We start from the raw sequence: 26337 nt of genomic DNA, 5'->3' as shown, positions 1-26337 counted from the left end.
GGGGGAGAGAGAGAGGGTGTGTGTGTGACAGGTAAGCATAACTGAACAACAGAAGGAGGAAAGGGATAAGGAATGGCTATATGCAAACAATACAATCACTTCCTACCTTTAATCTTACACAGACATTGGTCGCTGCTTCACATGAGTGCTCTGATCACAGTCACTTTGAATGATGGGTTCTGTAGTCTGCTGTAGCAATACGGTGTTAGACATGCCCCTATTGGTTGTGCACATGTTCACTTCAAGGCAGACAGATTAGGACCATGTGACTCATTAGCTCCCTTGCAGCTCTTGGTCTCCATGATTTTAGCACTTTTTATTCGGATTCTGTGGCTGATGGAAGACAGCAAAATAAACAACTCTTGGAGGGCTTTGGACTCTTATTGCTGACATTCTGGGTGATTTATGTCCATTTGGTTCTTCTCTTTCTTTCTGTCCTTTGTGTATACCTCCTCAGTCAGCAATAAAGCTTGGCTCTACCCTAACCTTATATCCTCTGCAGCCCTGTTCGTTGTGTAATAGGTTCTTAATAAGATTGGGGGAAAATAAAGTCAACTCTGAACAGATAAGTCACAGGGAGATGAGTATGACAAAGCTTTTCTCTCCTAAATTAGATTCAGGCAGGCTTGCCATAGAGGCGGGTTCTCCTCCCTAAATCCATCAATAACACAATGACTGATGCAAAGAGTAAATTTAAAAAGAAATGTTGGCTATTTTGAGGTGTTGTTGAAGGGCTTTCAGTTTCAAAATAATTACTCTTAAATTGCTGAACTAATACAGGAGGGAGAAGAGGATCAACAAGACTTAGTTTGTGGGTCATTCCCAAAGCACTTTTTTTAGTGGTGTGGGCAAGCGGCACCGGAAAGAGTGTCTCTGAGCATCTGCAGACTTCAGTTCTGCCACCACAGCCCATCACACATCTGGAATTATGGGTTAATTAATATTTCATGTTCTTAGTTTTGTTATTGTTAAATTGTTGGTTTCGATGTTTTTTGTACTTCCTGCCCTAGGACTTTGGGTAAAGTTTTTTTTTAAAGTCAGTAATAAATACATGATAAATAAAATGACCATAAGGACACAAGAAGAGCCGTGCTGGCTCAATGGTCCATCTAGTCCAGCATCCTGTTCTCAAGGTAGCCAACCAGATGCCCATTACAGGAACCCCAAAAGCAGGACCTGAGCGCAACAGCATTCTCCCTCCTGTGCTTTCCAGCAACTGGTATTCAGCTGTGGAGGCAGAGCACAGCTATTGTGGCTGCTAACCTCTCATAGCCTTATCCTCCATGAATTTGTCTAGTCCTCTCCAAGTTGATGGTCATCACTGCCTCCTGTAGAGCGAATTCCATAGTTTTGTCCTGCATGAACAAGTACTTTCTTTGATCTGTTCTGAATCTTCCAACATTCAGCTTTATTGGATGTCCACAAGTTCTAGTGTTAGGAGACAGGGAGAAAAACTGTTCATTCTCTCAGTGCCATGCATAATTTTATCAACTTCCATCATGTCACCTCTTACTCGCCTTTAAACTAAAAAGCCCCCAATGCTGCAACCTTTCCTCATAGCAGAGTCGCTCCATTCCCTTGATCATCTTCATTGCCTTTTAGATGGAACCATTGGCCCACCTATTTCAGTAGTATCCAGGGTGCCTGCATACGGTCAATGTTTTGCAGGAGGGATTCAGGGCATGCTGGAAATTTAGGTTTGTGCAAATAAAGAGGTGTCAGGAGGACATAGGTGCTCTGTCACGCTAGTGTAACAAATCTACTAAAAAAGACTTTTTGCAGTTAGGGAAGTGATGGGGAAATGCACTGAAAAGTGTGGGATGAATGAATGATTGATGGGAATATGTATGAACACCCTGCAAGCAAATCAGGATGAATGTCATACATCCGCCCTGCAAACAAATCTGAACAAATGCTCAATAAAGACCAGACTCATTCTAACCTCCACAAAAGCGATGTGCAAGCGATTCAGGATGAATATTAAATGCTTAGGTCATCTGGAATTGGCAGTGTCAGAGAATTCTGATGAAAACTGAAATGGGGGTGGAAATTGCCAATGTTTGCTGATTCATTCCGTCGGAAATGGAAATCAATCTAGCGAAGATGATCAGGATTTACTGTTGTTGTTTTTAGTCTGCAAATGATTCTTAATTGCTTGTGTTTCCCTCCCCTGCCATTTGCATTGCTTTTCCTTTGTACTTAAATGAAAGGGATGGAATAATGTAATGGCAACATTATTTACACAATTAATTGCATAAATGATAGAACTTTTATAATTTTGCCACAGTGGAAGTGAGACAAATAACATACTTTTTGGGTGGAAGATGAACTGCAGCGGAACAGAAGCAGTGCTGGGTGCCGTGAGTATAGGACTGAATGGAAAATGATGTCTCCTTACATCCCTGCTTGGAAGAGCTCTTACACTTACTAGCAGAGAAATTGTTTCTAGCCTCTGTTGCCTGAGGTCATTTAACTGGAGATTGAACTTGGGACCTTCTGTATCCAAAACCTGGGATCTACGACTAAGCTATGGGTTCTTTCAAACCCGGTATTTTATTTATTTATTTATTGCATTTATATACCGCCTCATAGCTGAAGCTGTCTGGGCAGTTTACAACAATAAAGAACATTAAAAACAAGTATACAAATTTAAATCATACCAAATTAAAACTCATAAAAACTGAAAGGCCATTTAAAACACATGCTATTCAAATGCTGTTAAAATGCCTGGGAGAAGAGGTAAGTCTTGACCTGGCACCAAAAAAATAACAGTGTTGGCGCCATGTGTACCTCATCAGGGAGCTCATTCCATAATCTGGGGGCCACCACTGAGAAGGCCTTCTCCCTTGTTGCCATTTCTGAGCTTCCCTTGGATTAGGCACCTGGAGGAGGACCTTTGATGTTGAGCATAGAGTACGGGTGGGTTCCACCAGGTATTGTGGTCCTAAGCCGTGTAAGGCTTTATAGGTTAAAGCCAGCACCTTGAATCGGGCTCGGGAACATATAGCTCTGTAGCAGCTCTGTAAAGATTGCTTCCTCATCCAACAACACAGAGGATGCCTTACAACCATCCTGCCAAGTGCTTTGCATTTCAGGAATCCCATAGCCAGTCCCCACCCATCCATTGACTATGCAGAGAGAAGAGCTATACAAAGTCTGTTATAGGCCATTATGAAAGAGCTCTCAATTATTGCCATTGCTTTCAACAAATTGATATGTGCAGCTGTGTGGCTCTGCTTCCAGTAGTTAGAGCGTCGGCACTGAGAACAAGGGAAAGATCTGCTGTGTAAGTAGTGTTTGTCAGAAAACCAGAGTAATTGCTGCGGTTTGCTGTGATTTATTGAGGTAACAAAGGTTAATAACAGTGTCACTCAGTCTCATTTTCATGTCATTATGATGTACCAGCCACAGAGCATGCCACAGCTGGGATAGGGGGCTCCATCGTTGGGCTTTATGTGACTCACGGAGGGGAAAAAATACAGGCTTCCTTTTAGCATTCTCCAAATGCCTGCAGGCCTTTTGTTTTAAATCTCAACAGACAAGATAGAAAGAACCATCTATCCAGACCCAGACCTTTGAGATGCTGTGATATGCCTGGACTTCCTAGAAGAGAAGGGCCATAGTTCAATGGCACAGCATCTGCTTTGCATACAGAAGGTCCCAGGTTCAATCCCCAGCATCTCCAGGTAGGACTGGAAGACACTTCCGTCTGAAATCCTGGAGAGCTGCTGCCAGTTGGTGTAGACAATTCTGAGCTTGATGGATCAATGATCTGACGCGGTATAAGGCAGCTTTCTAAGTTCCTTCCTGTATTCCTGTGTCAGGGGGTTCTTTGTTTTATTTTGAACTGCAAGGAGTGTGGCTCCATGCCTATGGTTCTTGCCTGTGGGAAACCGCTCTCTCCCTTGAAATGATAGGAAGCCCTTGAAAGTGGGAGAACTTCTTAGGCCTGATCTAGATGGGCACACAGTCAAGAATCAAGAATGTGCTTGCAGAGTTCTCTTCAAAAAGCTGTTGATCAGCATAAAAACTGGGAAGCCTCTGTATGTTGTGGGTGGAGGAGGGGAATGGCCATAGATTTACATGTTCTGATGTTCTTTGTCCATACGTGGTAGCAAATTCCATAGTTAAACTACGGAGTTGGCTAATCGTGACCACAAGTTGTAGCAATGGCTTCCGACTTGGATCAACTTGAGGACTAGACACATGCATGGAGGATAAGGCTATCAGTGGCTCTTAGTCATGATGGCTATGTATTACCTCCAGTCTCAGAAGCAGGGTGGCTCTGAACACCAGTTGCTGGAGATCACAAGCAGGAGTGTGTTATTGTGCTCATGTCATAGGAAGCTGCTTTATACTGAGTCAGACCACCGGTCTATCTAGCTCAGTAGGGTCTACGCTGACTGGTGGTGGCTCTCCAGAGTTTCAGGCAGAGGTCTCCTGCAGCCCTTCCTGGAGATGCCAGGGATTGAACCCGGGGCCTGCTGCATACAAAGCAGATGCTCTGGGGGCTTCCCAGAGGCATCTGGTTGGCCACTATGAGAATAGGAAGCTGGATTAGACAGACCTTTTGTCTGAACCAACAAGGTTCTTCTTGTTAGACTACAACTCTCAGCATCCTGACCAATGGCCATGCTGGCTGGGGCTGTTTTGTAGCCCAACATTTGGAGGGCATCACGTTGATTACCCCGTCACAGATCAATGAACTCTGAGAGCTCTGTCAACTCTAACTGAGGAGCCATACCTCCGCAGTACAGAACATGCTTTGCATGCAGAAGGTCCTAAATTCAATCCCTGCCATCTCTAGCTGCAGGGATGTTGGATATCGACGCTTCAGAAGTCCTCTACTTGAGACTTAGTAAAACAGATCAGAACAAATAAATCAAATCAAGGGCGCACCCTAAAAACCAGGTTAGGAAAAAAAGGTAGAAAGATGGTCTCTACACCATCTTTCCCATGCCAACAGAGGAGACCATATGGGCTTATCGAAAAGGAATGGGAAGGGAATAGAAAAGCGTTTAATCTTGGATTCCTTCAGATCATTTGTACTTTGCTCCATTTTCTCTTTAACAACGCCTGTGCCTTTCCTTCATAGCTTTGGAATACATTCTCTCTCACTCTCATTTTTCTCTCTCTATGTAGAAATCGATTGTGTACTTTCCTGCTTTCTCCTTTCCTTCAACAGAAACAAACAAACAAGCAAATCTGATCTCGAGTCCAACCAGCATGGCTCCCACTGGCCCCAAAGCCTATTTGGGATGACCCAGCCCTCCTCCTTTCCTCCCTCTTGCGTGCCTGCTCCCTCCCCCTGACAGCTTGTAGCATGGATGGCTCTTTCTTCTTTCTCCTAAGATTAGGCTCCCTCTATATGTCTTAACCACATGCCCCCAAAGTGAGGAATTCATTAGCATGCATTACACATTCATAAGAAACCAACGGGCCAGGATAGTGGGGGGTGCTGCAATTTATCTTTGCTGTTCCTTGACATGCTGCCTGGGAGGAGTTGGAGGGGTGGGCTGGGGAGAAGAAACACTGAGAGCTGGGATTCAGCCCACTGCACCCACCCTCCCTACAAGGGTAGGTGGTAGAATTTCAATTTAGTTCTCAATAAAAGGCGAATCTCCCTTATTTGCATTTTCCAAAACAATGCAAGAACCAAAACACAGCCATCCTTTACAATTCATACTTCTCCGAATTTTCTCCAGACAAGTAATGTGTTCTGAAATGTATAAAACAGCATATGTTCATGAATATAATATACAAACATGCATGCTTCTATATCCATATTTGTTGCTGGAGGCCCAGGTGACCTCAGTGGCTAGGAGTGCCTTTTACCAGATTCAGCTGGTAAGACAGCTGTGGCTGTTTCTGGACTGGGATAGCCTGACCACTGTTGTCCATGTACTCGTAACCTTCAGGCTGGATTACTGTAATGCACTCTATGTGGGGCTGCCCTTGAGGTTGGTCCGGAAGCTGCAGCTGGTGCAAAATGCAGTGGCACGACTGATCACTGGGGCAGGGTATTGCCAACATGTTGCCCCGCTGCTGAAAGAATTGCATTGGCTGCCCATTAGCTACTGGGCCAACGTCAAGATTCTGGTTTCGATGTACAAAGTGCTATACAGCTCAGGACCAGGACTCCTGAAAGATCATCTTACCCCTTATATACCCAGTTGATCAATGCGCTCTGCAGATACCATCTTATCAGGAGGTCCATTCCACACAACATAAGAAGTGGACCTTTAGTATTATGGCATCTATCCTTTGAAAAAAAAACCCCTTATATATTAGACAGGTGCCATTTCTGTTATTTTTTCAGTGCCTACTGAAGACCTTCCTCTTGCAACACCTTTTTAAATAGAGACCTTATCCCAGTCTGTATCTTGTTCTGGAATTGCCTTTTAAGCTGTTTTTAAAGTGGTTTTTTAAAAAAAGATATTTTATTTTAGTGTGTTTTAAAAGATGTTTTGTGATAATATGTGTTAAAGACTTTTGTTTTAAAGACATTTTGGAATGTTTTTGGTGTTTTGTTTGCCACCCTGGTCTCCTTCTGGGAGGAAGGGTGGGATATAAATTTAATAAATAAAATAATAAATAAATAATTATATTAAGGAAAACTGATGTGCAAGAATGTGTATATTAGGCAAAATTGCACAGAAGAAAATATGTTGATTAGGAAAAATTTGCACAAAAATGCTCATGAACTTTCATGAGGACTTTTTTTTTTTAAAAAAAGTCACAAACTGATGTGGAAATGTGGAGAATGAAATTAAGACTGAGAAAATGAGAGGAAAAGAAATGGTATCTATATGTCTTTGAAGACAATGATTTGTACACCTAAGCAATTGAATAAAAAGACTGTTTAGAAAAAGAAAAAAATGGACAGATTGCCCATTCCTAATCAACACCCCATTTTTATCTCTACTGAAAGTGTTTTGCAGGGTTGCACACTTTCTGAAAAATCTGTTTGACCAATTTATTATAATTAATAATAATAATAAATATTGATATTGATATTATTAAAATGTATATCCTGCCCTTCCTACCAAAGGAGCCCAGGGCAGCAAACAAGAAGTGATAAAACAATAAAAACCATTTTTAAAACTTTTGGAGTTTGGTATGTATAGCAGTGGAATGCAGAGATGACTAGTCTGGTAAGACTGGTGGTCGAAAGAACAGAGAAACATAAGGTGTATTATTCCTGGAAAATAAAGCCATTCTGAATATAGACATATATGTGGCCATGATGGAATCATGAAGTTAATACTAACACTAGCTAACATGAAAGAGGAGCAAGGAAGTAAAGCCTGAGAAAAACAATCTCCATATCAACAAAAGTAACTAAAGAAGGAATCAGCGAGCGCAGAATAGTTTGCCTTTCTGTCTATCGCCTCCCCCTCCCCGTTCAGGTTACTTAGTACAAGCATTGCTGTTTTACTCCCCCTCCCCCAAAATCTTAAAAACAACTCCTGTACAGATGCAGACTATGCCCTTTTTAAAATGTGTTTTATTTCCTCTTTTTTAATGATATGTAAGTGGCCATTCTACTCTTCACATTCTGCTCTTTATAGCAGGGGTGTGGAACCTCAGGCCTCCAGGCCATTCATGGCTCCCAAGGGGTCCTATTTGGCTCATGGGGGCAATTCCTCCAAACCACTAGTGATGTCAGCTGATAGCCAGATGAGTGGAGATTAAAGTCCTGTGCAAAAGCACCTTTTCAAGCAGTTGTCACACAAGAGCTACTTCAAGGAGGCTTTTGCTAAGGCTTTAAGACTGCTCCTGCACTCCTGTTTGCTTAAGCAGGAGCACCGGGCTGTCTTAAAGTCTTTCCCAAGTCTCTCCACACTACCCTTAAGTCTCTGTGATCCCTCTTTAGGTCCCTGAATGTAGAGAATTAAAAGGGAAGTGTGGGGAGACTTGGAAGACACTTTTGCAAGTCTCCTCCCTCTCCGTTTAACACTCCGATCGCAGAGACTTAAAGGAAGCACAAAGGATTTTGGAAGGTGGGTGCCCCTGCCCACCTGCCAATCATGAGAAGTCATAATAACACCATGTGATTTACACGTGAGTGTCACCTGTCAAATCCCATGAGGCAGATCCTGATAAGGATGTAGCCTGTGGAGCCGAAAAGGTTTCCCACCCCTGCTTTATAGTATAAACTGATTACTGAGGAAAATGGCTAATCTATCAATCTTGGAAGTTCATATTGTGTGTGTGAGAAAGAGAGCAGTGGCAGCTGGTGACTTCAACACCTTGGACGTTATATATACTGTCCCAGCTCATTTTGCATTTGTATTCTGTCCCAGTTCATTTTGCATTTATCACACAATCTACAGAATAGAGCAGGAGTAGATCTTCCCAGAATATCACAATAAAACCCAAGAGAATCTTGTAAGAAGTGAGGTCAGAAAAAATGTGACATACATATTGAGCAGGAGCCTTTTGAGTTATCCTTTCCAGTTCTCTCTGTATTTAGTACCTGGCTATTCATTTACAAAATAATGTTGTGTGCGTGTGTGAGAGGTTTTTTTTTTTTTTTTAAAGTCAGGCTGGCATGGGCATTTCACTGATATTGTACATCAGGGGTGGGAGACCTCAGCTGGCAGCAGGATTGCGTCAGGCCCTCTGGGTCCTCTCCCACCCATCAGCTGTTTCATGAGAAAGTAGGGCTTTGATATTATGCAAAGGGTGCAATGGCATCTCCTTCTTCTGAGAATTAACAGGGCAGGCTGCAGGTTTGAGGAGGTCCTCAACAAAGTACTCATGGAAGCGACATTTTCTAAAATCCCTTCTTCTACATTTATTTTATTTATTTATTATTTGATTTATATCCCGCCCTTCCTCCCAGCAGGAGCCCAGGGCGGCACTACTAAATAACTATTAGTGGTGCAGGAGACCCTTCCTTTTTTCCCATCTGTCCACCTTACTAATGGTGGTAGCAGCAGGTAGCGGTAGTGCTCCATTAAGTACCAGGAAACCAGGAGATACCATTTTTATTTTCCCACAGTTCCCCAGGCATAGCATCGCTCCAGGGTACTGTGGGAAATTGAAATAGTAACTTCCAAACTTAACTGATCATTGCTGGTTAGAGTGCCAGATTTATTTATTTTGTGTGTGTGTATGTGGGGGGGGGGCTAGACTAGGTGTCAAAACAGGCTGACAATAGGCCTTGATTACCATCTGTAGAAGTATAGAGATGTAGAAGTGTAAAGTGGTCTCAGTTTTTACTGGGGGGGTTGACTAATTTCCTTTGTGTAGAATAGTGGTTAGGACCATCGGCTGTGATCCAGAATGTTCCCAGCTCACCAATGAACTCATTAAGAACTTGTTAAGTAAGCTGCTTTTGGCACAACCTCTGAATTGCCCGGCAACATTGCTGTAACTCAGCCTGTATATGGAGCGTGGAGAGGTGCCATCTTGTCCTTTGTCTCAAGAAACAAAATGTCTTGGGCCAGCCCTGTCATTGAGATAATAACTACAGATGGAAGAGCTGGGCTAATTGTGGGAAATAATGAGGAACAGAGTTGTGCGGTCCCGAGTAGTGTAGCAGCATATTCAGAAGTGCAGGGTCCCTTCATGATAATCATACGCATCCCCTCACAGCTCCACCTCTGAGATTATACAGTAAAATGAGCTTTCAGACTCTTACTTTGTTTAGAGTTCAGTTGAACAATGAATGCAAGATGAGGGTACGTCCCTTTGAGGTTCAGCAAGAAGAAGACAATGATGGCTTCCAGAAGCCTTTTCTCAGTGGTTACCACACTCTCCTTTCATGCTGATTGGCTTATAGGATGCTGGCGATATAGGGACCCTGCTAGGACCCTGATCCCAAAAAAGTAAAGCATCTACACCCCCCACTGGACCCTGGATTACTACACCTCTGGTTGTCCCCCACTTGCAGAGCTTGGAAGATTACTTTTAAAAAGTAATAAATTACAGTTACAGTTACATGGCCCCCCAAAAGTAGTAATTACCATTACAATTACAACTGCTCTGAAAGTAACTGATTACTTTACTTTTACTCAAAAGTAATTGCTACAATTACATTTTAGTTACTTTTTAAAAAATTGCCTACAAAGTGCTGGCCTTGGCTGCTGCACATCTAAGTAGCCTAAAACAACATTAAGAATAAGCACACACACACAGAGGGTAGTAGAATTTTTTTTTAATCCGTAAGATTAACAGAATGGCATAACAGAATTTCACGTCCCCTCACCCCACCCCCAGCAATGATGATACCCAAACACACATATTTTTTGCATATATATTGCCTCCAGCTCTTTTCTCCTTCCACTCCTGTCAATTGTTGAACAATTGTTTTCTCCATGCCATCTCGCTCTCCACCTCCTCCCTCGTCACCTCCTAAGCACCCATAGAGCATGAAGGAAGAACAATGCTGCACAGAAGCCCAATTTGAAGCACATGATTTTTATTCACAAATCAGAGGAGCAGAAGACTTCCCCTGCTCCCCCCCCAAAGTAATGCACAAAAGTAATGCTGGAAACATTACAATTACTCCTCAAAAGTAATGAAGTTACTACTCGTTCTGTTACCAGCAAAATGTAATGAAGTTACCCATTCGTTACTCAAAAAAGTAATAAATTACTTGTAACTAGTTACTTCCAAGCTCTGCCCACTTGTATGTAAACAGTATGCTTCTGAATACCAGTTGCTGGAAACCGCAGGACGGGAGAGTGCTCTTCCACACAGGTCCTGCTTGTGGGCTACCCAGAGGCATCTGGTCAGCCACTGTTTGAACAGGATGCTGGGCTAGAGGGGCAATTGGCCTGATCCAGAAGGCTCTTATGTTGTTATGTAGTGTAGGAGGCATGCAAATGTTGGAACACTGCTCAAGGATAGGCTGGTGGGCCCTATAAAAGCTGACATCAGCCTTCTAGTCCTGTGTAACAGGGTAGTAACCAAGTCAAATGTGCAATATTTTTCTAATCTGTAGTGACTTGACCAGGGAGGGGGAGGGGGAGGGGGAGGGAGTAGAAATCCCATCTAGTTGTACCTAGATTTGCGAAACCGGGGGAAAGAAAATATGTGATTTCATTGTGACTAGCAAAACAGCCTTCTAAACAAACATCAGATCAGAGCTTCTCAGTCCCCTCATTAGCACTCAGCATCAAAGGCTCTCCTGGAGCAAAATTAACTATTTCTTCCAGGATGTTCAACAAAAGGAGGTATTCTAATGAGGTTAGTTAAAGGGGTTGCCCTGTTTCATTAGCTCTGCTGAGCCAGGTCTGCCAGTGAGGAACTATCAAGAAGATTGCTTTTTTTTAATTACTCCGTTAATTGATATAAAACAAAAAGGACACAGATTAGTTGCATGCAATTAGCAAATTAATTATTGGCAATTACAGACTTAATAACGGAGTCGCTTTGCTACTGTGTATTGGATTCTGTGGCCCACATTCCTGATATTTATGAACTGGGACACACACATGTACACACACACACACACACACAAACTCATTCACAGTCACATATGCATACAGGTATTATAAAAGAAAATATTTTTAAATTAAATATTCCTTTTTTATGCTATTTTAAAGATTGCCAACATGAGTACACCTGTGCTCACAGAGGTCTCCCCTAGTGCTAAAGGGTCCGCTCCCCTCATTGCAATTAGCCAATAGTATAGGTTGCAGTGTGTGCTTGATTCCAATGTGTGTGCAAGATGCTCTTAACAGTTTCCCTAGTTTGCAACTATATCCACCATTGCAAAAAGGTTGGTGACCCCTGTGCTATTGAATAGGGAACACCAATCCTTTCATGACACGCAGCTTCAACATTTATCTTTTAAAAATCTGAGCGACTTTTCTCACAAATATGTGGAACGTAAGGGAGCTATGTCACCAGCCACATGATGTTTACCCAGGCATCTGTTGTTTGAAGGGTACTGATCATGGCAACCTGGAGATCACTGAATGGAAGAATTACAGTTCTTAAACTGTAATTGTGTTCTAGAATGCTTTCGAACTATTTTTAGAATGCTTTTCTTTTTGTTGCTGTTAAATTGTTTAGCTAGGTTTGTTGCCTTGGGCTCCTTTGGGAAGAAGAGTGGGATATAAATTTAATAAACAAACAAATAATGCTCATTGAGGGAGCAATCCTATGTCATAAGGACATAAGAAAAGCCCTGCTGGATCAGGCCAGTGGCCCATCTAGTCCAGCATCATGTTCTCACAGTGGCCAACCAGGGGCCCATGGGAAGCCCAGAAGCAGGACCTGAGCAGAAGAGCACCCTCCTCCTCTGCGGTTTCCAGCAACTAGCATTCAGAAGCAGACTGCCTCTGACAAAGGAGGCAGAGCATAGCCATTATGACTAATAGCGTTTGATGGCTATATCCTCTATGAATTTGTCTAACCCTCTTGTAAAGCCATCCAAGTTGATGGCCATCACTGCTTCATGTGGGAGTGAATTCCATCATTTAACTATGCGCCGTGTGAAGAAGTATTTCCTTTTGTCCCCTGGAAGGGTGGCTGAATAGCCACAGGATGCGGCAGTCCTCTCTCTCCACAGACAGAGAAGGAAGACTGTGGGCAGAGGCCTTGCCGGTGATGCGGCAGCAAGCTCTGCCCCGTTGCTCTTGTGAAGGTGGTGCCCAGCGAACAATGGGTCCAGAAACAGGGCATGGTGGGGGATGGCCCTGTCACTGTAGGGTTCAAAGCTCTCTAATTTCCTCAACAGACACAGACACACCCTGTTGCTGGCGTAGTTATTTTTCCTTCCATCGGCATCATTAGGAGGTATTTTTATTTTTAACTAGAGGCTCTGTCCCTGTTCACTTTTATCACCAACCCAGCCTACTGTCGCTGAACCTTGCCCCTTCCTTTCTCTACAGGTTGTCAGCACTCCACCTTCCCCTTCATGGGTCACCTGCACCTCCTCTTTTCCCTTACAAGTCAACAGTGCTCCCCTCTCCCCATGGCTCATCAGTGCTCCCCCTCCCCCCATACAGCTTGCCAGTGCTCCCTCCCCCCCCCACAGGTCACCAGAGCTTTCCCTCATGGATAGCCAGTGCTCCCCTCTTATCCCCCACAGGTCTGCGCCACCCAGGCGCAGGGTTCAGCCCTCTCAGCCGGTGCGGCCTCCGCCTCCCCCTGCATGGTCTCCACTGCTGCCCCTCTTGCTGCCACCCCACTCGCTGCACCCCACTCGCTGCTGCCACCACCACCATCACTGCCACAGCCCTGTCTTGCCTCTAAGCATTAGACTACCCCAAAAGCCTTCACGGGGAGTGTGATGCTTAGAAAAATATAATATAGGAAGAAGAAAAACCTTAGAAAAGTCAACCTACCTCTTCTACCCTGGTCAGATTGAGACAACAGAATTTAAAAGTTGGGGGTTCCTTTCCCCACCTTAGGATTGCTCTGTATGTGCAATGTTATGGATGTTACTATACCCACATGATGGGACCTGGAATGTTCCCTTGCTCCCTCCCATCTTCCTTAAATGAATTTTCCAGATCCTATTGTTATGATGAAAATATGCAGAAAGAGTTACTGGACAGCTGTGGCTTATAATAATAATAATAATAATAATAATAATAAACTTTATTTCTACCCCGCCCTTTTTCCAATAGGACTCAGAGCGGCTTACAACTAAAAACAATACCATTAAAACATACAAAGTATACAATTAAAATAGAATTAAACTTTGAGAAAAATTAAAACCATAAAACATATGTTAAAAACAGCAGACAATTTAAAATAATACCATATAATGTAGTCACCAATCCTAGGACACTTAATCCTAGTCGTTCTCTATCCCAAATGCCCGTTGAAATAAAATAGTCTTTACTTGTCGCTGGACAGACGGCAAGGAGGGAGCTAATCGCACCCCACTCGGGAGGGAGTTCCATAGCTTAGGGGCGGCCACCGAAAAGGCCCTATCTCGTGTCCCCATCATATGTACTTGCGAAGGTGTGGGGAGCACAAGAAGGGCCTCACTTGAAGATCTCAAATCCCAGGCAGGTTCATGTAGGTAGATACAATCTGCCAAATAGCCTGGACCTGAGTCGTATAGGGCTTTGTAGGTCAAAACCAGCACTTTGAATTGTGATGGGAAACAAATTGGCAGCCAGAGGAGCTGTTGTAACAGGGGGGTTGTATGATCCCTGTAACCAGCCCCGGTTAGCACTCTGGCTGCAGCTTATGAAGATTCTAACTGCTTTCAAAACAGAATTGAGTACATTTATTATTTAGGCTTCCGTCCAGTACACGCTCACCTAGGGATAAGTCTCATTGAACGTGCCATGGATCTGTGATCCATGTGCTTTCAGTGTTAATGTTGTTGTTTGTTGTTATCTAATAGCATTTGAGGGCAGGGAGACTCTGAATCCAATCAGGACCACAGTGTCATGGAAAGTGGGATTTAACCATTTCTCCCATGCTATTTTCTCAGTGAAAATCACTCCTAAATGTTTTCCCTTGCAGGGCAAATAGCAGCGTGGTGGGGGTGGATTTTTATGGGGAAAATGGTAAGGTGCAGTTAAAATATCTCTTCTCCTGTATCACAGTTCTGCTGTTATAAATCTATACAAAACCAAGGGAAAACGAATCACAGACCTGCTAACATCATTTGTTTCCACGCTGAGCGTAATCTGCATCAGGGCTCCGCATTGCTCAGTATAGGTGCATGCCAGGATTAAGAGTCATTCCACACACTGAGCAGAATGAGATGGTATTAGTATTTAGATTTGTGTTAATGCAAAACATGGCTCTGAGCAACTTACAGTAAGAACAATCATATAATACAATTAACATAACAGTACAATCGTATTATAATAAAGTATACAGTCTGTGTCTGTGTTAGAATTGTTTTTAATATGTTTTCTTTAATAATATGTTTTTAACCCTTTTTTAAAAGATGTTTTAAAAGCTTTTTTTAATGTTGTTTTGTTTTAATGTATTTTAAAGTTTTTATGATGTTTTAAAGATTTTTAGTGTTTCTGTTGGCCGCCCTGGGCTCCTGCTGGGAGGAAGATAAAAAGGTAAAGGTGTCCCCCCACTTACAGTGCGAGTCATTTCCGACTCTTAGGGTGACGTCTTGTGACATTTACTAGGCAGACCATATATATGAGGTGGGATTGCCAGTTCCTTCCCCAGCCTTTCTTTACCCCCCAGCATATGCCGGGTACTCATTTTACCGACCACGGATGGATGGAAGGCTGAATGGACCTCGACCCCTTTTACTGGAGATTCGACTTCCTCCTTCCGTTGGAATCGAACTCTGGCCATGAGCAGAGCTTCAGCTGCGTTACCGTCGCTTACCTCTCTGCGCCACGGAGGAAGGGCAGGATATAAATCAAATAATAAAAATAAATAAATAAATTCAATTAGAACAATCGTAGAATACATTATACTATTTAGAAAATACCTAAGTTAGATCCCATAAAATAAACTCCAAAAACAAAATCCTGTTTGATGCAAAAGTCTAAAAATAAAAATAAAAGAGTCTCCACTCAGGGGATAACAACCCCAATAAACCATTTTAGCTACTGACAGAGGGGAAAATATTAAAAGTCTACAGCAGGTGTGGAGAACCTTTGGCCTGCCAGTTGTTGCTCAACTCCCATCATCTTTGGCCACACTTGCTGGGGCTGATTGGAGTTGTAGTTCAGCAACATCTGGAGGGCCAAAGGTTCCTCACTCCTGGTCTAGAACAATAAAACAGTTATCACTGTATGACTAGCAGAGCAATCCTAAGTATAGGAAGCCAATATAACTTACAACCATGTAAGTTGCCCCGTTCCATTTTCCATTCAGGAGCCTCTGGGACTGGGCTGGGCCAGTAGGTGAGTGTGGCCCAAGTTTTGAGGATTGGGTGCTAGGACACATGACTGAGCTTGAAGATGTTTTGGAATAAGTGTAAATCTCTTCTTGCCCCATCCTGTCCCCGCCACTCATTGTTTTGGTACTTCTGCCAGCATAATTTATGCCTGTTTAAATTCTGCCGGATGAGCCAGCAGAACCTTGGCTGGACCGGGGGAAAGGAACTTACATAGCCCTAAGCCCAAGATTTGCTGAATCAAACTCTCTCATCCTAGTTAAAAAGCCTGTGGAGGGAGAAGAAAAGGTTCCTCCAGAGATGGCAAATATTGTTATGTGACCACAGAGGTCATACCTGAGAAGGCCTTTTCTCTTGTTACTACCTTCTGCATGTCTGAGTAGAGGGACACTCGGAGAAGGGCTTCCAAGAATAAACTCAAACCTCAGGTAGGCTCATAGGGGAAGAGGCGTTCCTTCAGGTGCTGGAGTCCCAAGCCATGTAATGCTTTATAGATTGAACCCAGTGCCTTGTGTTGGGCCTAGAAATGCACTAGCAAGCAAGCAAGCAAGCAAGCAGGGACTGGCATCTTATGTTCTGAATGCCAGGTCCCCCTCAGCTTTATGCATGCAGTGAGTTTATTTTTATGTAGGGGAGCATTCAAAAGTGTTGCACCTGTAGCCTGAATTGGTACAGTCCAGAATTCTGTCACCTCATTGTGCATAATTCATAGATCAGCCCATGCCCCACCCAATTTGTAATCATAGCCCAGGGATGAGAGGGGGATATACCTCAGTTAGTTTCACCTACCTATTCCTCTCTTGCCCCCACTTCTTCCTTCCCATGCACTGCCCCCTCGGTCCCATCAAAATCCACTTTGCAAATGTGTAAATGTTCAAACCTGGAGAAAGCTTCCATCATAAAATTATATCACAATGTTGATTGTGTCTATTTCCCATATTTTATATCTCACTAGAGTTAAAACAACTACATTGGCTGCTTGGCGCAATTGCTAGTGCCAGTCTAACCTTTTAAAATGTAAATGGTTTGGGGTCAGCACTTCTCAAGGATTGCACCTTGGACAGCTCCTTGAAAGTTCAGACTAAAACCTGGAGCGGATTTCCCTTCCCCACTGACATGGAGCCACCAGCCACCACTGACAGGATATAAATTTTCTATTAGTAATTTTTTGCAATGTAGCACAAAGCTGTTTTAACCATCTTGCAAGAGCTGAGGTGGTGCCAATAATACCTGTTGTTCATGCATCATCTTGCTGTGAGAGGCATTGCTATCAATCAATATTCTTAGTTCTCTTGGAAGATAAAGCAGCCTGCATTTCACTACAAAATCCTCAGAAGGTCAGTCAAATTGTGTTTTGGGTGGTGACACATCAGTGCACCATCCAGCACAGCTTTTTGGATTATGGTGTAAATCATTTTTGTTTTCCAGACAGATCGCCCCTACACCCAATAAAGAAGACTCATGAGACTCACAGTTGGGAGAATGACATATTTATTTAAAATACAACACATCTGGAGAACCTGCAGACCAAATGAACTAAATTCAAGCTGCTCAGGCAGGTGAGGATTAAAACTCTGTATGGTATAAGGATCCCCCCAGTCCCATGGGCAGGTAATACAGCCACTGGCTGTGACTCCCCAGCCAAGGATGGGGAAGTAATTCCTCCCTCCTTGTTAGATGAGCCCTGGGTGTGCACCCAACCTGCACATCCTGGCCTTGCTGTACTGGCGTTCACCCTGGCATTCAGGTCACAGGTCACAAGGGTGCCTCCCAGGTTCCCACCAGGCATAAGGCACTGACGGTTCCCTGAAGGGTGTCCTTAACCCAAGAATGCCTCTGTGTACCTGCCCGAACTCCACACCAACAAAGACCAGCTAACCACACTACACCCAAAGCCAATGGAATCAGACCCCAGCAGTAGGCAAAAAAAGAAGGATATTAAAAGCAGAAATCCCGCCCCTCCAATTTCTACTCAGTCCTTAAACATCAGCTAGCAAAGACCATACTGCAAAGGGAGGGAGGCAGGGTGCAGCAAAGGAGGAAAGAGGGAGAGTTCAGGGGTGGAGCTGACTTATAAGCCACACCCTTGCCCCTTTCTGATTGGCCTGTCGGCCCCCACAGGGTTCATCCCTACCTCTCCCTTTGAGAGGCAAACTTCCAAGTCTTCTTAGAGAGGGTGGTGTTGGAAGAAAAAGCGGCTGCAAAAAGCGGGAACAATATTCTTGCACTCTCTCTCTGTCTCTCTCTCTCACACACACGCACCCCACAATTTCTGCTTTTTAATCTCGTCCTATAACATGGATTTGTCATTGCTGTTCATAAATATGAGACATGGTAAACCCCATGGAATAATCTGTCTCAAGTGTTTATCAGAAATAATAATGTTATTATTTTCTGTGCATGCATCCTGAAGTTATAAAACCTCAGATGGGATTAATAGAAATGTTAATTAAGATATGGAAATAAGCTTCTTTCTCTCGCATGTGCAGAGGAAGCTGCAAGTGAGCAGCATGATTGACAATCTACTTAGGCCTGCTGGAGAAACCATTTCTCAATGTGGGTGGCATCTCTTAGGGCCAAATTGCAAAACCACAAAGATATGCTTGGACTTCCCCCCCTGACTTTGTTTATAAAATCATTTCTACCTCCTATCTTCTACCCAAATAGGATCAATAGAATGTCTAAATAAAACAGTAAATTAAATAATAAAGTAAGCAGAAATTAAACAAAGCAAGAGTGCTGATTGCTTGTGGTGAATAGGTCTTGCAAGGGTTCTATTAAGGAACCAGATAGTGTTGGATGCCCATTACTTAGTATACTCTTACTGGCAATTTTAATATATATTCACTAATAGGCAAAAAACCTTGTGGTTTAAGAATGTACCTATAGCCCACAGATATTTCTATCAAACATTAAAAAGCAGGGAAATTGGGCAGCTATAGTGAATGCACCAGGGGAGCAGCAGACTTGACCTCCTCTCTGAGATATTGTATGCCCTACAAATTTGTCAAAATGCAAACACAATTTGGGTTGGTCTTTCACAGTCCAATCCACTTCCTGTGTAGCTTGGAGGGGTAACATGCCTCTGAGTTGTTGATTCATAGGGTCACCATAAGTCGAAATCGACTTGAAGGCATATAACAACAACAACAATGAATACACATCATACCTACTGCAGATCCACACCATTCATTTCATATGAAGGATTACTACCTGAGACCCATAATGCTACACCTTACTACACATTGCTTTCATTGCCTGCTCTTCATTTATTATTATTTTATTATTTTATTTATTAAATTTATATTCCACCTTTCCTCCCAGAAGGAACCCATGATGGCAAACAAGAAGTGATAAAACACTAAAAACGTATTTTTAAAAAATATTTTAAAACATCTCAAACAATTCCAATACAGATGCAGACTGGAAAGAGGTCTCTACTTAAAAGGCTTGTTGAAAGGGGAAAATCTTCAGTAGCTGCTACAAAAACAACAGAGACGGCAGTACTCTGCAATAGCCAATTCTGAAATGGCTTCTGTAGTAGGGAGTGTCAGACATTATGGAGGATGATGGGAAAAATCAGTACAGTGCTGCTTTGTGTCCATGCACACACATTTACATACATCACTGTGTGCACTAGTCAAGATTTATTTAAGCATGTTTACAAGTTCTTCTCATGACCAACTGAAATGGAAATGGTTCAAGGTATGGGTATTCAGACAAGCCCTGGGTCTCTTGCACTGGTCCCCTGACCTCCTGTCCCTTTAACCACTCTAAAATGCACCCACCATCTTCATTTCTCCAGTGGCCTGTTTGTGCCATGAGTCTTCTAAGTAGCTAACAATGCTCCAGGGAGATGGTGGTGCTGGTGGGAAGCCAAAAGTTGTGTATCTCTTGAGTAACACCGATGAAGTGACCCTCTTCCCATCTTGTGGTGCAGACTTATGGATACATTTCCCCATTTCCAAACACACACACACACTTCAGAAATTAAACTTCTACAGACCTAGGGGAGGAGTTGAAATATGAAGACCTCTAGTGCATGGGAATACACACTTAAAAAAAAAAAATCCACAGACAGCAACTTTCCAAAAGGCAAAACAGAAGCAATGGTTTTACCCAGGGATAGATAAAAAAAATATAGGGACATTAAGAGGGTATGGAATGTGACTGGGACTCTGCCCACCCCTGCCTGAAATCCAGCCTTCCCCATACCTCCCAGTGCAGGCAGAATCACAGGGGCAGGAGCTACAAGGAGAAGTATTTTCCCCAGCAGATCAGGGATGTGAAACACCAGCTAAGGCATGTCATCACTGCTGCTGCTGCTGCCGCCGGGCAAGGGATCCCTCTTTGTCACAAACTGGGGAAAACCGTTCGCACTCCAGATCCCCCAGAGGTGATTCAGGAGAGCTGTGGGGGGTCCTTCCCAGCCGGAGGAAAATGGAGGAAGGTGGGCAGGCAGGCAGGCGGCCAGGCAGGCAGGCACCCTCTGGTTTTCTCGATCCCAACAAGCATGTGCGGTTGGGTGGCCAGCCTAGAAAACCAGAGATCCAGGGACATGGAAAGCTGGAGGTCTGGTAACCCTAGGAAGCCACACAATGAGCCTAAAATCCCTGCCTCTCTCTTCCCTGGCCCGATCTTGGGGAGGGGAGTAACTATGCAGGCACAGTAGTTTCCTCTCTGTGGCTCAACACTCACCCGGTTAGGATGTTTTTCCTGATGTCCAGTCGAAATCTGGCTTCCTGCAACTTGAGTCCATTATTTCGTGTCCTGCACTCTGGGACGATCGAGAAGAGATCCTGGTCCTCCTCTACGTGACAACCTTTCATGTCATTGAAGAGTGCTATCATATCTCCCCTCAGTCTTCTCTTCTCCAGATCCATGTTTATATTTCTGTATACAGCATGTTTACCAATAATGTGGTGTTCAACACAATTGTATACAGCATGTTTTAATGTTTGTACATGTGTGTATTCTATCAGCTTTTTCTAAATATTAATTCAGCATTTGTTCTATGTTCCCCGTATTTCATAAACTATATATTTGTGCATAATGTAATTCTCCAGTTGTGTGCTTGATAGCACTGGTGTTTTACTTTCACATTCAACTGGTGTCTTAGCTTGTACTGTTTCTAGTTTTCCTCTCCACCCAGAAAGCTCCACTGTGGGAAGTTTTTTATGCCAGTGGTTCTTAAAGTCTGGGTGATTAATTTGTCCTGCCAAGAGGAGCACAAGTATATCATTTTCAATCAAACCCCTTCCAAAACCCAGCCAAAGAAAGCCTGGCATTTACTGTAACCACAGGATAGAGCTGATGATTTATTTATTTATTAGATTTCTATCCCACCCTTCCTCCCAGTAGGAGCCCAGGGCGGCAAACAAAAGCACTAAAAACACTTTAAAACATCATAAAAACAGACTTTAAAATACATTAAAACAAAAATCTTTTAAAACATTTTTTAAAAGCTTTCAAGACATCTTTTTTAAAAAAAGGTTAATATATATATATGTGTGTGTGTGTATATATATATATATGTGTGTGTGTATATATATGTGTGTGTATATATATATATATGTATATATATATATATATATTAAAAGAAAAGGTTTAAAAACTTCTTAAAGAGCAATTGCAACACAGGCACAGACTGGGATAAGGTCTCTACTTAAAAGGCTTGTTGAAACAGGAAGGTCTACAGTAGGCACAGAAAAGATAACAGAGATGGCTCCTGTCTAATATTTAAGGGGAGGTAATTCCACAGGGTGGGTGCCGCCACACTAAAGGTCCATTTGCTATGTTGTGTGGAACGGACCTCCTGATAAGATATCTGTAGGAGGCCCTCACCTAATTATCATTCTGCAGGCTTTTGTGCAAAGGATGGGCAGTTTGGTGACAGAACACCTGCAAAGTATTAAACGGAAATTATTTTTTTGAAGGGATCTCACCCAAATTAAACTTTCAAGTAAAGCCCAGTAGGGGATGAAAAAAAAAGAAATTAAGGTTTGGATTTACTGAAAAAAAATATTGAAGGACTCCATTAAAAAATGGTCTGGAACAAAATCCTAAGTGAGTATAAGAAAGCACCAACCCCAGATAAGGCAATTGCAATAAATGGTGTGGTTAAGTACCAATAGTTGACATTATCTCTGTTCAACCAGTAGGGACTAATATTGTTTAATAGCAATTTATTAGCACTTCCATATACACATATTACATTCCTCTTTTTTTTGCCAGTTGCCCTCCTGAATTTTTTTTAAGAATTGTAATCACTTCCTAATCTTTTAACAAGAAGTCAAGAGCTAAATGCATTCTAAAACAATTTTAATCAGTGGGGATTTTGGTCACACTGTTTGAGTTCAATTTAAATCCTTAGCAAACACAAGAGAGACTATATGACCAGTTTCAACACCCACCCACCCACACACAGAGCAAGGTGTCTCTTTACAGTAAACTTGCAAGTGAAATCCATGTGGATTCTGGTGTTATGAAAAGTGCAGCAGGTATCCTAATTGCCTGTAGACTGGCAGGAGTTCATCAGACCTCAGATAGCCAGACTGCTGAGCTTGTACCTGAAGGATTCATGATACTTGTGTTCAACTGGATCTCTTCCAAAAAGTGACTCAGAAAAGTAATCTTTGTTGTGATAGCTCCTCCTTCCAACAAGGGCAGATGCAGCAAGGACCTTTCTAGAACTTGGACATTCAGAACCAGAACTGACTGCAGCATGCCTGATAAAACAAGACCATTACTATAGAGTCTCTGACAAGTTTGGATGACCTTATCTCAGCTGAACAAACCAAGATATGCACACAGCTCCTTTGCTTTTCTTTGCAGTGAGCCACGATTGAACTAGGAAGTCTCTAATTAACCATACTGCCAAATTTTCAGTTTGGCTCTGAAGCCTGTATGTATCTAGTGTTTCTGATTATGATGATGGAGAAAAGGAGGACATTCTTTTGTGAACAAAATGTTTTGTTCATGAGACTCATATTTTAATCTTTTTGCCCACAGAATTGGGAGAGATATTAAATTATTTAAATCTTGCAAATTACTGTAAGCTCAGCTACATATTTTAGTTTTAACATATACATATATATAAATTGATTCCATCAGATTTGATGTATATGATCCTTAATACTATGTCATTGCTTTGGTAGAATGTTAAAAGCTGAACGGGCAGAGGCGAAACATTGATGAAATACAATAAAAACGAAGGAAAACATTTCTCTGGCAGCCAGCGAGAGAACACCATCAGGAGAAACAGCTGCATGGAAGGGTAGGGAAGATGGGGAGGATATGAAAGCAAGGCATCTCTTTTATATAAAAAATGAAAAAAATGAAAGCAAAGCACAGATTTGGTAAGGAAATGAGCTGAGAATGAAAAGGTGACAACTAGATAAAATAAGTAAACTTGAGCTGTTCATTAAAAAGGGAGAGAGAAAGGAATATGTTGGAACAGGAGCCTAGCTTGCAAATGGGTGCAGAAGCCAAACTTTTGACATCTGCTTTGCAGCATTCAGTCCTAACCAAATTGTATTTATTTATTCTTAACCCATTGGTTAATACTTCTCGGAAGGTTCAAGGAACTCTCCTGAGACTCTTGTATACTGAGAATCTGGGTGTCATTTGGGTCTTTTTTGGGGTGATACAACATCTGTACTCACATTTTAATTTACAATAATATAAATGTTATTTAAACAGCCTAGCAGCAGCGACAACTGATGTGTGTAGCACTTTCTTTTAATATAATACAGTATGATTCTGTCATTTCATTACAAAATGGTCACTATTAAGCAATTGATCCATTTTATCAGACTGGGAGCAAATTATCACTGGAGCTAAAATCAGTTCAGCAGGATAGGGGACTATTGTAAATCCTTAGATTTGGTATTTGCATGGGATTTCCCCCCCTCAACTTTGCTACAAGATTTGTGTGTGTGTGTGAGAGAGAGATGACCCAAAGACTGCTGAACCAGTCTTCCTAATCTGATCTGAATCTGATCTGAAATGTTACTGGCATTCTTGTTTTCAAGGGAGGGTCTCAGCATTTGATTAACCCACTGTTCTTCAGTCTTGGGTCCCCAGATGTTGTTGGACTACAACTCTCATCATCCTTGGCCTTTGGCTAAGATGGCTGGGGTTAATGCGGGTTGTAGACCAACAACATCTGGAGATCCAAGGTTGAAGAACAGTGGACTAACCGATTCTTGTGAATGGAAAAGACACACTTAGGAATGTGTGAAACCTTATTGGATGAAGTCCAGTGTCAATGGGATAGAATCCATTCTGGGAGAGGGGGAGAGCTGAGGCTGTGGGCGCATTGGTGCTGTGCCAGTGCACAAGAAAAGCCAAACTGGTGCTCAGGTTGCTGCCCTACATAGCATCAGTCTTTCCACTACCTCATCACTGTCCCTCCAGGTAAGCAGCAAGGACTCTGCTGCCAGGTGCTCAGGTGTGTGGCACTGCCCCTCCTTGCTACTGCACTGTTAGAGGCAGTATGTTGTAGGTGAGGGCAAACATCTCTACTGGAGAGTAGGGATGGAAGGATCTGTCACTTTTGGCATTCATTCTCAGTTTCTCATTTTTCCCATCTTAAATTCAGTTCTCCACATTTCTGCACCAAGTTGTGAATACATGTTTTAACATCATGGAAATTCTTCAGCATTTTAGTGCGGAGAAGAGCCTGGCTGGAAGTCCAGAGTCTGTGAGTTCAAATCCCCGCTCGTGCCTGGGTGTCAAGGGCCAGCTAAAGATCACCCCAGAGTGAGTGGCTCAGGGGTTACGTGCCCTGCCACCTGTGCAGCCGTGGGCAAGCTGCATAGTCCCAAGGAGCCCAGTTGCCCCCCAGCTGGCAGTTGCGGACAAGGAAGGGGCTGGCTTGTGCAGCTGTGGCAAGCTGAGCAGGCCCTGGCCAGCTGGGGAGGACTAGCCTCAGAGGGAGGCAATGGTAAGCCCCCTCTGAATACCCCTTACCATGAAAACCCTATTCGTAGGGTCGCCATAAGTCGGGATCGGGATTGAAGGCAGTCTATTTCCATTTTGACATGTATATATTTTTGCAAGCAATTTTTCCTGGATGAGGGCCAATAAACTGAGTCTGAATCCTAGCAAGATAGAGGTGCTGTGGGTTGGTGGTTCCCAAGTTCGAATAATTGGTCAGTTGCCTGCTTTGGATGGGGTTGTACTCCCTCTGAAAGAGCAGGTCCGTAGTCTGGGGGTGCTCCTGGATCCATCTTTGTCACTAGAGGCCCAGGTGACCTCCGTGGCTAGGAGTGCCTTTTACCAGCTTCGGCTGGTAAGACAGCTGCGGCTGTTTCTGGACCAGGATAGCCTGACCACTGTTGTCCATGCACTAGTAATTTCCAGGCTGGATTACTGTAATGCCCTCTATGTGGGGCTGCCCTTGAGGTTGGTCTGGAAGCTGCAGCTGATGCAAAATGCGATGGCGAGACTGCTCACTGGGACAGAGTATTGCCAACATATCACCCTGCTGCTGAATGAATTGATCCGACTCCTGAAAAAGCCCACCCTGGACCCATTGGTTTGTGACAACTACTGACCTGTTGTAAATACCCCCTTTTTAGGGAAGGTGATTGAGAGGGTTGTGGCACAGCAACTGCAAGTACTCTTGGATAAAACAGATTATCTTGACCCATCCCAGTCTGGGTTCAGGCCTGGTTATGGAACTGAATCGGCCTTGGTCACCCTGGTGGATGACCTTTATCGGGAGAAGGACAGGGGGAGTGCGACCCTGTTATTCTTACTAAATCTCTCAGTGACTTTTGATACCATTGACCATGGTGTCCTTCTGGGCTGACTTAGTGAGATGGGTATTGGAGGCACTGTTTTACAGTGGTTCTGATCCTATCTGCAGGGTCCCTCTCAGAGAACAGCATTGGGTGACTGTCTTTTGGCCTCCTAGCAGCTGTGCTATGGGGTGCGTCAGGGTACCATCTTGTCCCCCACGCTGTTTAGAATCATAGAATCATAGAGTTGGAAGGGGCCTTGTAGACCATCGAGTCCAACCCCCTGCTCACAGCAGGAAATCCACAGCTAGAGCATCTCCCGCAGATAGCTGTCCAGCCTCTGCTTCAAGACATCCAGCGAAGGGGATCCCACCACCTCTCTTGGCAGTTGGTTCCTTTGCCGAACTGCCCTTACTGTCAAGAAGTTCCTTCTAATGTCCAATTTGAATCTACGCTCCTGCAACTTAAAATCATTAGACCTAGTCCTACCCTCTGGGGCAGCAGAGAACAAATCTGTACCCTCCTCTATGTGACAGCCCTTCAGTTACTTAAAGAGTGCAATCATGTCACCCCTCAGCCTTCTCTTCACCAGACTGAACATGCCAAGTTCCTTCAACCTTTCCTCATAAGACTTGTTCTCCATACCGGCTATCATCCTCGTCGCCCTCTTCTGAACCCGCTCCAACTTGTCTATATCTGTCTTAAAATGAGGTGCCCAGAACTGAACGCAGTATTCCAGATGAGGCCTGACTAATGCAGAAAATAGTGGGACTATTACTTCCCTCGACCTGG

At 43.3% G+C, this 26337-nt stretch overlaps 1 long non-coding RNA gene across 1 annotated transcript in view; it reads left to right on the top strand.

The window, feature by feature from the left end:
- The window catches only part of LOC133386570 (uncharacterized), a 47250-nt gene that overhangs the window by 9181 nt on the left and 11732 nt on the right, over window positions 1-26337 (top strand). The window contains exon 2 of the long non-coding RNA XR_009763195.1: window positions 17228-17358. This is a non-coding gene — a long non-coding RNA (uncharacterized LOC133386570). The remainder of the gene's footprint in view (window positions 1-17227; window positions 17359-26337) is intronic.

This window comes from Rhineura floridana, chromosome 6 (assembly GCF_030035675.1).
Source record: "Rhineura floridana isolate rRhiFlo1 chromosome 6, rRhiFlo1.hap2, whole genome shotgun sequence".
Taxonomy (NCBI): domain Eukaryota; kingdom Metazoa; phylum Chordata; class Lepidosauria; order Squamata; family Rhineuridae; genus Rhineura; species Rhineura floridana.
Note: the sequence above shows the minus strand (reverse complement) of the source record. Positions and strands in the feature narration are given on the sequence as shown.